This window comes from Meriones unguiculatus, chromosome 1, assembly GCF_030254825.1.
Source record: "Meriones unguiculatus strain TT.TT164.6M chromosome 1, Bangor_MerUng_6.1, whole genome shotgun sequence".
Classification (NCBI taxonomy): Eukaryota; Metazoa; Chordata; class Mammalia; order Rodentia; family Muridae; genus Meriones; species Meriones unguiculatus.
Window position 1 is genome coordinate 91,558,760 of NC_083349.1, and position 12,375 is coordinate 91,571,134.

A 12,375-nucleotide genomic window follows, 5' to 3' on the forward strand; every position below is an offset into this window, starting at 1 on the left:
CAGGCGCTGCTCTGGGCTGCCCATTTCTCCCTCGGCTCAAGTGGGGTTTGATTTGCTCTGAGCTAGAGCAGAAGTTAATTGAAGGCCATTTTTCTTTCTCTGCAAGGAGCCGTGTTCAGGGGAACAGTGAGCGTCTGGCCTGCATCTCTACATTTGTATAAAAGCGGCCTTGGGGATGAATGTGCAACAATCATCCTGTAACCCGAGTCCTGTTGGGAAGGACAGACCTGGTATTAACGGTTGGTGCTGAATTTCAAGCCTTCCCAGCTGAACGACACTTTCAGTTCAAGACTGCTTGCCAGTGGGGTCTGCCCTTTCTAAATGGGAGGCAAAGAAAAGCCTGGGCTGTTTTGCTTGTTTGTTTGTCTGTTTTAATGGGGAAGTATTTTTTAAGATAATTGACCCGATGGAGGAGCACAGCACAGAAAATTTTATATTCAGTTCAGAATCCTTCCCCTCACCATGCACAGAACTTTTACAAGTTTTGATCACTGCCCACATCCCAGGACTACTGGGTCCATTAAACTAGGAAAGCACAGAGGGAAAGTGTCAAGTCCTCTACAAACGTTGAGTACATTTGACTATTCCCCAAATGTTCTGCATCGCCACCTCCCCCCCTAAGCTGCAGGAGCACGTGCTGGCTGGAGAGGGCCCAGGGCAATGGCACGGCACGGCCCAGGGTGAGCCAGGGCCACTCTGTTACCTAGCAGCTGAGCCACATGTGACACAAACTTTCATTCCGCAGCTACCTTGCTGTCTGCAGTGGCTTGAACAGGAACAATCCCCACGGACTCATGTATTTGGATGTTTGGCCCACAGGGAGTGGCGCTGTTAGAAGATGTGTCCCTGTTGGAGGAAGTGTGTCACTGTGGGGGTGGGCTTTGAGGTCTCCTACGCCCAAGCTAGGCCTAGCGCTGCACAGTTTCCTTCTGCCGCCTGTGGATCAAGCTGTAGAACTCTCAGCTGCACCTCCAGCACCATGTCTGCCTGCATGCTGCCATGCTTCCTGCCATGATGATAATGGACTAAACCTCTGAACTGTGAGCCAGCCCCAGCTGGATGTTTTCTTTTATAAGAGTTGCGTGGTCATGCTGTCTCTTCACAGCAATAAAACTCTAAGATCTTAATTACTTTACATGATGCTATGAGAAAAATGACTTCAGGAAGGAAGGATTTATTTTGATTCAGAGTTTAAGGGCACAGTTCACGGGGCAGTGGCACATACCCTTAATCTTGGCACTTGGGAGGCAGAGGCAGTCGGATCGCTGAGTTCAAGGCCAGCCTAGACTACAGAGTGAGTTACAGGACAGCCAGGGCTACACAGAGAGACCCTCTCTGGAAAAAAAAAAAAAAAGCAAGGGTACAATTCATCATGGTGGGGAAAGTTGAGGTTGCAGGAGTTGAAAAAGTGGCTGATCACATTCTGTCCATAGTCAAGAAAAGGGGAGTGGTACATGTTGGTACTCAGCCAGCTTTCTTTGGGGCCACCATTTGTGTGTGTGTGTTGGTGTTCTTGTGCATTCCTGGCCTCCCTGTGTAGTCAAAGCTGACTTTGTCCCCCAGCCCCCCTCCCAGTGCTGGGATTCTAGGCGTGCACTCTCCTAGCTTCCTGCACACAGAGCTCTCACCCAGGGCTTTATGAACATGTTATGTCATCCAGGATCCAGGGCCAAGGAATGGTGTCACCCCCAGTCAGGGTGGGTATTCCCACCACAGTAACCTAACCACGGAGGGCAGAGTTACAGACACTAGTCAGCAGGGCAAGAGAGGCAGCAGCACTGTCAGTGGTCAAAAGTAGGGACTTGGGGTGGCCTGTAGCTCAGGCAGTAGGATGGCCGCCTAGTATGAGGAAGGCCCTGGGTGTGAGCCTCAGAACTGTATAAAATCAAAAGAGGCCGTGCATGCCTGCAACCCCAGCCCTGGGAAGGTGGCAGGCAGAGAGGTCAGCTTTGGCTACACAACGAGGCAAGCCAGGAATACAGTGAGAATACCACCACCATCACCACCATCATCACCACCACCATCACCACCACCATCACCACCACCATCACCACCACCATCACCACCACTACTACCACCACCATCACCACCATCATCACCACCACCATCATCACCATCATCACCACTACCATCATCACCACCACCATCACCACCACCATCACCACCACCATCACCACCACCATCACCACCACTACTACCACCACCATCACCACCATCATCACCACCACCATCATCACCATCATCACCACCACCATCATCACCACTACTACCACTACCAACACCACCATCACCACCACCACCACCTGTACCACCTGATCCACCTGCATCACCAGCATTGCCACCACCACTAAAACCATTATCACCACCACCAGCACCAGCATCACCACCACCATCATTAACACCATCATCACCACCTGCACCATCACCATCACCACCACCATCACTAACATCATGATCACCACCATCACCACCACCATCACCTGCACCATCACCATCACCATCACCACCACCATCACCTGCACCATCACCATCACCATCACTACCACCATCACTAACATCATGATCACCACCATCACCACCACCATCACCTGCACCATCACCATCACCATCACCACCACCATCACCTGCACCATCACCATCACCATCACTACCACCATCACTAACATCATGATCACCACCATCACCACCACCATCACCTGCACCATCACCATCACCATCACCACCACCATCACCTGCACCATCACCACCATCACTACCACCATCACTAACATCATGATCACCACCATCACCACCACGATCACCATTACCACTATCACCACCACCACCTGCACCACCAGTATCACCACCAGCACCATCATTACCACCTGTACCATCAGCATCACCACCACCACTAAAACCATCATCACCACCACCAGTACCAGCATCACCAGCATTACCAACACCACCACCAGCACCAGCATCACCAGTATTACCAACACCACCACCAGCACCAGCAACACCAGCACCAGCACCAGCACCAGCATCACCAACACCAGCATCACCAACACCAGCACCAGCAGCACCAGCATCACCAGCACCACCACCAGCACCACCACTACCATCATCACCACCACTGTCACTACCACCACCACCAGCACCACTAAAACTATCATCACCACTACCACCACCACCAGCACCACACACATACACAAACAGGGTCTCTGGAGACAGGCTGCTGGTAGGAATTCTAACTCATAGCTGTGAGGTCTTGCTTCAGCTTCTGAGACTATAAAATGAGGTTAATGGCATAAGCCTCATTAGAATGCTGAGAGGATCAAATGCTGTTGTGAGCAGACCATTTGCAGGAAGACAGTTGTGAGCTCTCTTAGGAGGTGAGTCTGAAATGTCCCTTTGCTCACATTTTGGGTGCTTGTTCTTTAGGAGGTGGCACTGTTTGGTGGGCTGTGGAGTTGTTAAGGGTAGGATCTGACTGGCAGAATCTGGTCACTAAGGTCAGGCCTTTGAAGGCCTGAGTGTGAAAGCCACTGTCACGGTGGGAGCCACACAGCCCTGCCTTAGCCACCGAGATGAGTGAAATCCCCCTGAGCTGTGATTCCTCTGCCAGTTGGTGACAATAAAAAGTAACTAACACAGGCTCCAAGACCTCTCCACAAAGACCATCTCTCCACCCTACACTGTGCCAGCTGCAGACCCTGGTTGTTTTCCTTGGCTCATGTTCAAACAAACAAAGCAAAAAGCAAAGTTAAAATGCACATGCCCATAAATACAGGAGAAAACTTTAAAGAATCATTGAGTGGGTAGGGAGGGACTTATACAAACAAGAAAGCAAACAAACAAAAAGCCAAAAAACAATCGAAAACCGGAACCTAAAGGCTCAGATGCCTTATTTGAAAGCCCTGTGGCCCCTGTCACTAACATTGGGCCTCTCTGTCCTGACTGGTCCCATTTTGGTCATTTTCTTTGTTTTAAGGCAGGTTCTCACTAGGTCGCTCTGACTGGCCTTGAATTTTCCACATGATCTCCCTGCCTCAGCTTCCCCAGTTGTTTTTAACAAAACCTCAATTGTTCGATTTTTCCAATAAAAACTTGGGAGCCAGATGCTGATGAAAGTTTGCTAGCTCAGAGAGGCAGAGAAAGCACCCGGCTGACCTTCCTCCTTGGGGGACTTCCCAGAAGAATGCCCCATCTCCCATGCGCAGGAAACAACTTCCTTCAAACTGAATGCCCCTCCCTTCTTCCCATCTGTCTATCTGTCTTCCTGATTCCCTCTCTTTGTTTTTTTTTGCTGTTGTTGTTTTTGTTTGTTTTGTTTTGTTTTTGTCAAGAGAGGGTTGCTTTGTGTAGCCTCAGTTGTCCTGGATTCTGTAGACCAGGCTGGCCTTGAACTTGCAGATATCTGCCTGCCTCAGCCTCAGTGAGTGCTTACTTTTTTCTTAGTAATGCTATGTTCACTTCCTGTCAACTGGTTGCTTGCTGTCTCTTTACCTATGGTTGACTTCATTTAATCCAGTTTATAATATTGAAGCAGGAAGCTCTTGGATTAAAGGTGTGTGCTAAGGCTGAGCTATACCACAACCAAAAACAGGTTTTTCCAGCAAATAACACAATCTTAGGTTCACAGTGTGATCAAATATCCCGCAACACCCAGTGCTGACATTACAAAAGTGTGTCACCATACCTGGTGGGCCCTTCCCTTTAATGAGCAAACCCAGTATGTAACCCTGCACACACACACACACACACACACACACACACACACACACACACACACACTCATACATGCACTCACTCACACACAAGGGTGGGAGATGGGCGGAAGGTTGTGTCTAGGAGGAAAGTCTGTGGTAGACCAGTGAGTGTCCCTCCCCCAACGGGAGACACATGCTAATCCCTAGAGCCTGAGAATATGGTAACTTCACAGCATTAAAAGGTTACTACGCTCCCAGGCTCTAAGGGACTCGTATGCACCTCCTCAGGAGTGAACATGTGCAGCAAAATCTCACACAGCAGATTTTAGGCCGTGTTGTAGCTTGAATATGAAGTGCATCAAAGAACACTTCAGCTGGTAATGCTATTTTAGGAGGTACCTAATTGGCGGAAGTGAGTCACTGGGAGACACTCTCTGTGCGTGTGTGTTGTCCTGGGCTCCGTCTTCTGCCCCTCCCTCTTCTTCCCCCTCCTTCCTGCTCCCTCTCTGCTTCCTGCCGGCCATGAACAGAACAGCTCTGCTCCCCTGTGCCCTTCCACCACGATATTCTGCTTTACCACAGGCTCAGACACGCTGCCAGTTGACCACAAACTGTAAGCTCTGAAAGACTGAGACAAGATAAACAGTTCCTTCCGTTAAGCTGTTCTCTCAGACGTCCAGATAGATAGATAGTTTGTTTGTTTGTTTGTTTGTGATAGGGTCTGGCTTTGTAGCCCAGGCTGGCCTTGGAATTAAAGGAGTCCTCTCTCATCCCATCATCTCATGAGGGCTTTTTCCCAACCTTTGGAACCTGGGAGTGTCACACACATGGCTCAGAGCGTCAATTTGAATGCATGGATAATAAACCCAGAATCATCAGTAATGCATACAATCACATTAAAGACAGAAATCAATAAAGCACTTCCCCTTGGTGCCATTTGACCAAGAGCAAGCCCAGATTGTGATCGTCTGCTCTGTTCTCCCCGTGTCCTCTGTCATTCCTGCCTGTTGTATGGGTCTGAATTTGTGCCTGCCTGAATGCTTTTTGTGACTGTCCCTGTGACTCTGTGTGCATCTGAGTATCTGATCCTAACAAAGGGCTTTGCTCCCCCTCCTTGAACGGCACAGAAAGCATCCCATGCAGAGAGAATGGGAGATATTTTATAGAAATCTTTAACAGAGTTTTGCAAACAATGAAGTTGCTGACCCCGGCTGACCCCGGCTGACCCAGATAGCAAACAAACAAGCAAATCCTATTAAGCTATTTCCAATGTACTCACCATTTATAGCGGCTATTCATTTCACAAGACTTTCAACCTTTATTTTCTGTGTTTAGCAAATAATTATCACAACACATCAAGACACATATTCATTGGTCTTGGGTCAGGTACATGGATGATGTGTCTTTGCTGGTATTTCTTGTCCATTTAACTTACAGTTACAGTTATGAATTAGCTTAGGCTGCAAAAGATGATTGCATGGGAAGCTCAAGACAAATAAGGTTGATTGCTGCATTGTTCTCTTAAAGGCAGGTTAAAAGACAGGCTCAGTGCACTATAGGACAGCAGTCTGAAGGAAGTGTTAGGTAACTTCAAAGTATACTATTATTTCAGCTGTGAGGTCCAGAAAGAAAAAAAAAAAAAAAAACAAAAAAACCCAACAGCCTTTTAGAACATAAGAGATATATTTATCATACTGTGTTGCAATAACTGAGCCCTAGGCTGATGGCAGACACGGGGGTGGAGGTGGGGGAACCCACCAAAGCTTCCCAGACCCCAGTTCCATGAACAGAGCTGCCTGTTTATTCTGGATTAAGTCTCAAAACCGGACTAAACAAATCTTTTTTAGTTTGGCTTTCTGAGAAAGGATTTCTCTGTGTAGCCCTGGCTATCCTGAAACACACCATGTGGACTTGGCTGGCCTCACTGGGATCCATCTGCCTGTGCCTCCCAAGTGCTGCAATTAAAGGCTTGCTGTACCATCCCCCTGCTGGACACAGGATCTTAAAGCAACACATCTTAGAGAGGTCAGAGGTCAAGGCTCACCTTATGCCTTGATGCAGAAGCCTTGGAGTCTCTGGTGTCCCCTAGTAGGCTTGAGTTGCCAGCTCGCTCGCACAGGACCTGCCTCTCTGTCTGGCCTGAGTAGAGTTCACAGGGCTGCTGGGGTAGAAGGGGAAAATGGCACCCTTTGCCCTATCCCCGCGGCTCATCAGGCTGCTCTTAGGCCCCAGGTGGCTCAGCTGGAGCATAGGTCCAGCTGAAACTACTCACTGAGGACCCAAAGCTCACCCTAGAATGGGGGTACATAGGAGCTGGGAAGTAATGAGGGTCTTCCTCCAAAGAAGGGGGCACTGCCTCTGGTATGTCAGACTTTTGGCCCAGTGCCCCCTCCGTCATGGTTTCAAAGTGAGACCTGAGGCTCATCCTGCTTTGTGGCCCCTAAGGACAGGGCTGTGAGCAGTGGCCGCAGGCTAAGCAGGTTTTGTATCTCATTGTCGCTCCCAAGGGCTCACTGCTAGGGAAGCTATCAATATTGGCTTTGGGCTGTAACTCAGTAGCCTCAGAAAGTCCTGGTCTTCAAACTGAGCAAAACAAGACAAAAACAATCACTGAGAGTCATTGGAAAACAGCAGCAGCCTCAGGTGTGCATGCTGGTGTCTGCAGAGATGGAGGCAAAGGACCACAGCAGGTGGGCAAGGGGCTGGCTCAGAGCAAGTCGCAAGGAGCTACTGGGGATGAGGGTACCACCCTCCTTTCCAGGGTCTCCGTGACATCTCCAGCTGAACGCTGTGCTGGATCTCACACCGGCTCTTCCTCCAGCAGGCCTCTCACCCTCAGGCAGAAGGGCAGGGAAAGGGCGGGGTGTAGATGACAGATGGGTCCACTTAGGAAAGACTAGCAAGTCACAAAGGCTGTCCAAGGAGGGCCACTCGTGCTGGGCTGGATAGGGAGGGTTGCATTGAAAGAGGGGGGTTAACACAAAATAATATTTTAGGGGTAGCATGTAGCTTAGTTGGTAAAGGACCTGTATACAATGGACATACTGGGTTCAACCCCCAGCACACCTGTAACCCCAGCACTTGGGAGGTGGAGGCAGGAGGATCAGGAGTTTGAGGCCAGCCTGGGCTACATGAGATCTTGCCTCTAAACCAAACGAACAAATAAAATGGGCCATTATGATAGTTTAAGAGGTGTGGGTTTTAAAGGAGTGTGTTCTGGGCTGGACTTATATGCCATTAATGCCCATCAGAAGGAGGATGGGAAATCAAGGCATGAGCTGATAACTCATGTAACAGTTTGCTGCTTGTCAGGGTACGTAAGCAGAGGTCCCAAAATAAAGGTCTCAGGAGCCCTGGCTCATACAGAGGCCGTATTCCCGGCATCCCTCCACAGGGAGATGCTCTAGTGAGCCAGGCCGCAGGGTCTTTATGCAAGCTGGCTATAAACAGTTGCCTTTTCTGCCCCACCTTCCAAGGACTGGGGATCTCTTCCACCAAGTCTTCAGGGCCGCCCTTGTGAAGGGTGTCCTGCTTTTTCCTCTCCTGGTGGTTAGAGCAGTGTAATGTCCACTTACTAGGGAGTCAGGAATAAGGGGATTAAATCGAGAGTAAATAACTTAAAAGATAGGGCACGTGGGGCTGGAGAGTTGGCCAAGTACTTAAGAGAACTGGCCGCTCTTGCAGAGGACTGAGGTTAGGCTTCCAGCACCCACAACTGCCTCACAACAGGTATCTGATACCTTCTTACCTCCACAGTCACTGCACACACATAGTGCGCAGGTAAACACGCAGGCAAGACACTTGCATGTAAGGTACATAGGTAATTTCTTTTAAGGTAAGGCACGGCAGTTTGTGGTGCAAGTCCCCTCGGGGTGTCCGGTGTCGTGTGTAGGGTGTTCACATCTGGTGTCCAAGGCTGGCAGGTCCCTGCTGCCTCACCCTGGGCTGCGTGCGCTTTGTGTATCTGTCTTCCCTCCTTCCTGCTGGTTTCTGAGCCGCAAGCTCTACATTTAAGTGAAAGGCTTTTGTGAGCTATCCCAAAATAACACCAGGTTCCTTTTCTGCTTAACCCTGCTGTAAGCAAGACTCTGCCTGAAGCACATTTAACCAAGAAACACGGGAGGAAGCTCGTACCAGGGGAAGTACCAGGGAAAAGTTAGCAGCTAGCATCTGAGGCTCCAGGCTGAGAATCCCCACCCCATCCAATGGTCGCACACGGTGATGGGCTTTGGCCTTTCGGGTGTGTGCAGCCTAAAGTAATTTTAGAATGGAAAATGCTTCCTCAGAGGTTACACCCGCCTCACACCCTGGCAGAAGATAAAAAGCTGGGACCAGAAGCGGGCAAGGCGAAGTGGGGTCACTCCATCCCGTAGCCATTGTTATTATTAATAAATAGGATGTGATCGCTTTTTAGGGCAGGCTCGCAGCAAGCTGCAGAACTCATTTTTCTATCTGTCCTCAAATCTAGGAGAGAGGGAGCAACGGAGATTAATGCGCCACTGTCCGACAGAGGTTGAGTGGTTGGTTGACGCCTCCCGGAGCAGAGCAGAGCAGAGCAGAGAACCTGGGCCTGGTAGCCTGTGGCTGTAGGCCACCCTGAGCAGCCTCTTGCAGAGCAGGCCAGAGGCAGAGCTTTCGTGTGCAGCACGTTTCATGTAACGCTCGCGGGAGCACTCGGCTGCATTGGTAGCACCCTGCCAAGGTGAGTGCCACGTTCCCACCGCTGAGCACCCGCTTCTTCAAAAGACTTTTGCAGGGTGCCAGAGGGCCCGGGAGGTCGGTGGGAGCTGGAGGTGAGCCCAGCAATGCCACTGCTGTGTAGACTCGTTTCCATGCCTGTGCGAAACACCTGTTCGACACACGCCTGTGTTACACGCCTGTGCGACACACCTGTGCGACAGGCGTGCACTCAACGTGACTCTGGCAGCCTCATTCACACCCACTGCAATGGGCCCTAAACCAAAGCAGAAGGATCCCCCAAACACAACTGAAGGTAAAAACAACAGGCTGCAAATCCTTGCAACGTGTCTCCCAGTCCCGTAGAATGTGAGTCCACTCGCCCCTCTCAGCACACCCAGGCTGCGATGAGATGTCATCACATCGGCAGCTTCAGGGGAGGTAACCTGGATGCTTGGGAGACTGCATGGGAGGAGAAAGTTCCATGAAGCATCCTTTTGTTCCTTTTGAATGAGACCTATTCAAAAGTGCGTGTGACTGGCCTTCGGATTTCTTCTTGGTTTCAAACTCGATAAGATCCGGGCCCTCAAGCGCATAGAGCTTCTGTTCTTCCCTGCTCCTTGCTGTACTTAGCAAACGGAGCCAGCCGAAAGGAATGGGTTTTAGATGGTGGGTTTCAGCCGCTGGTGGAAAGGACAGTGAGGAGGTGGAGGATCCCAGGTCTGTAGGCGGCCGCTTTGTGCGTGGGCAAGGAGATGAAGAGGGAACGTGGGCGGGGGGGGGGGGGGAGTGCTGGGCTGCGGCTCCCGCACGCAGCCTTGGCTTTACAAGCGGGAGACTGTGGCTCCAGCGCCCCCTTCCACACCTATATACAGCGCCCCCTGGGCCCTCTGCCTGTGTGGGTGGCATGGCCCTCTGCTGGGGCTCTGCGGGTTCGTAACTCCTGTTGCACAGTAGAGCCCGAGAGGGCTCCTGACCCACAGCTGGCGGCACCATCAGGAGACCCCGTGGGAGATGAGAACGCTCGAGGTAAGCATTTCTCAACCTATGGGTCATGACCCCTGTGGGGGCCGAATGACCCTTTCACAGGGGTCACATATCAAATATCCTACCTACCAGATATTTACGTTATGACAGTAAGAGTCGCAAGGTTACAGTTGTGATGAAGGCGGTTTGCAGTAAGGGTCACCACAGCGTAAGGAGCCGCTTTGAAGCTCAGCAGTAGGAAGGTTGGGAGCCGCTGCTCTAGGTGGTGACCACTCTGGATCTCTGCCCTGAGGGTGAGCTACATTTACAGGCGAGACCGGCTCTGCCCTCCCTAGCTGTGCTTTGAAGATGGGCACATGTTGGTTGTGGGTCGAGAGGTATGCCACCTGCTGCCTTATTGTCAGGTCCCCCCAAAAGCTCAGGACAATTGGCTAGTGCTGGTACTTACTTAACATACCAAAGTGCTAGCTTCCAGGCGCTCTCAGCACCACAAGCACCTGTTACAGAGTCCTGGCTCCTCCCTCAGCATTTCTCACACCAACTCCACCTCCACCCCCTCCCCTCCCCCTCCCCTCGTTCCCCACCCCCACCCTCATCCCCACTCCTACCCTCATCCCCATCCCTATCCTCACTCTCCACCCCACCCTCATCCCCATCCCTACCCTCATCCCCATTCCTATCCTCACTTCCCACTCCTACTGTCATCCCCACCCCTACCCTCACCCTCTATTCCTACCCTCCCCCATCCCTATCCTCACCTCCCACCCCTCCACTCCTACCCTCTCCCACCCCTACCCTCTTCCCTCACTCCTACCCTCCCCCACTCCTATCCTCACCTCCCACCCCTCCACTCCTACCCTCCCCTACCCCTACCCTCCCCCACTCCTATCCTAACCTCCCACCCCCCCTAACCTCATCCTTCCCACTCTCTACCCTCAACTTCTCCAGTCTCTGAGCTTCCCTTCCCTTCCCCAGCTTCTTTTTTCTATATAAACCTGCCATTTGGGCCACTTGCTTTCTTGGTTCTTTTCCTTCTCTTGGTTCTCTTTTGCCTTCTTGGGTCCTCTCCTGGTTCTTCTCCTTCACCGGTCCTCTGCTCTTGGCTCCTAGTCCCCTCTCTTGCCCCTCACTCTTCTGCCCTCCCATGGCCTAGTCTATTCTCTGGTCCTGGTCACTACTTTCTCTCTCCACTCAGGATGCTTCCACATACCTCTGGCTGTACTCTCCCTCACACCTACAATAAAAACCTTCACCTCCTGCTGTCTGTGGCGGCGTAGGCCTGTCATCCCAGCACTTGGGAAGGCAGAGGCAGTAGGATCTCTGTGAGTGTGAGGTCACCCTAGTCTACAGAATGAGTCCAGGACAGCCAGGGCTACACAAAGAAACCCTGTCTCGAAAAAACAAACAAGAAAAACAAAACAAAAAACCTTCTCCTCATCCATACCTAGATGTAATTCTATCGTCATTTTCATTCACTTATCAGATTTTTTCGTCACAAAAAAAAAAAAAAGAGGTGCTGGTGACATGGCAGGCCTCTGCCATGGGTTAGATGTGGTCTTCCCAGAGGCTACACCACCAGGAACCTCAGGATGTGATCTTATTTAGAATCAGGGTCTCTGCATATGGAATTAAATAAGACTGTCATGATGAACACACCCTAGATTAGGTTTTACCCTAAATTCAATAAACGAGTGTCCCCAGAAGGGACAGGAAAGAGACAGGAAGGAAAAGCTGCCTGAGGACGGAGGCAGAGCTGGAGTCACCTGTCTGCAAGCCAAGGACAGCAGGAATTAAGACACCGGCACAGCGCAGACCCCACCCTCCCCAGGGCCTCTAGAAAGAGGGAACCCGAGATCCCTTGATTGTGAGCCCCTGATCCCCAGAAGTGGAACAACCTGAGTTTGAACACTACACAGGAACTTCTCAAGTTAATTAAGGCCGGGCTGCTGCGGTGTGCCCCTGGGGAGGAAGACAGAGCGGCCTGCTGGAAGGGAAGTGTCCAGGGACAGCCAGGCTGCACTTC